Below are 1,485 nucleotides of genomic sequence, written 5' to 3'. Positions count from 1 at the left end.
GACACTGCAGAAATGACTATGAAGATTGCAGAATCAGCTTCACTTAACTACAGCAGATCTTTTGGCATAAAAAAACACTGCAGGCTGGAGTGAATGTGTTCTCACTAGTATTCTTACTGAAAAGGTATTTTCCCTCGAGGCTGGTTTTGGGAAAATTTGCTAAGTCAACTGGTTACTGATTCATAAGCTATGGGAACAGCATCGGTCATTCTTGATAATGAATAATCAGTGTCTGAAACTGTGAAGGTACACTATGAAAGAGGTGAGAAATAGGCATAGCTTGTATTCTTCAGAAACTGGGGTCAGTCAGGAGTTTTATTTATTTTTTGCTCAACGAAGTTAAAACTTTTTCCATCAAGGATGTATTCGATTGCATTAAAAGTGACTATATTTTAAATGAACGTTGTTCCTTAATCAACATTGTTGATTCGATTTAAAAAGCAACCCTGAAATGCAGCCTTAGTGAGAGTTATAAACATTACTGACCATAAACTTTTATTATTATTAGTTATTAATGCTTAGCAGTGTAGACTAAATCAGTGGTGAGAAACCTAAGGCTCTCGAGCCACATGTGGCTCTTTGACCAAAATATGTGGCTCTCCAGCTGTCTTCCTTCAATATTATTTTACCACTTAAAAAATATAACCATCACCTAAAAATCAGTTTCCTATTGAAAATACAATTACAATCCCCCTTTAAATTGTAATTTTATACAGCTAAGAATAAGAACTCAGTTAACAGTATAAGGACGTTTCGACCAATGTGCGTTTTTGGCGATGTGGATAAACTTGAATTGCGACACCAATAAAGGGCAAACAACTTACGTTTCTATTGTAACTTAAATTCAAAGAACATTCATGAGTGGTGATGGTGAAAATAAAAATACTATAAATGTCTTCATTCATGGACTTGCTCAACGTGATGCTTCAAATTTGTTTATTTTTGAGTTGTGCATGGACATAAATTAAGTCTTTTTTTAAAACCTGTATTATTTATAGTGATATAATAATAATAATAATATAGTATTAATAGTAATACTATAATATTTTTAGCAATTTATAGTAATACAGTGCATTTTTAAAGAGGCATTTTGAGATATACAGTTGAAGTCAGGATATTTCCCAAATGATGTTTAACAGAGCAAGGAAATTTTCACAGTATGTCTGATAATTTTTTCCGATATTTCGAATATTTCGATATTTCGGTATTTTTTTAGAATAAAAGCAGTTTTTATTTTTATTTTTTAAACATTTTAAGGTCAAACTTATTAGCCCTTTTAAGCAATATTTTTTTTTCGATAGTCTACAGAACAAACCTTGAAAATATCTAGTCAAATATTATTTACTGTCATCATTGCAAAGATAAAATAAATCAGTTATTAGAAACGAGTTATTAAAACTATTATGCGAAGACATGTTGGAAAAATCTTTTCTCCGTTAAACAGTAATTAGGGAAAAAATAAACAGTGAGCTAAAATTTGACAGG

Source organism: Danio aesculapii, chromosome 7 (assembly GCF_903798145.1).
Source record: "Danio aesculapii chromosome 7, fDanAes4.1, whole genome shotgun sequence".
Taxonomy (NCBI): Eukaryota; Metazoa; Chordata; class Actinopteri; order Cypriniformes; family Danionidae; genus Danio; species Danio aesculapii.
This window is presented reverse-complemented; position numbering follows the sequence as displayed.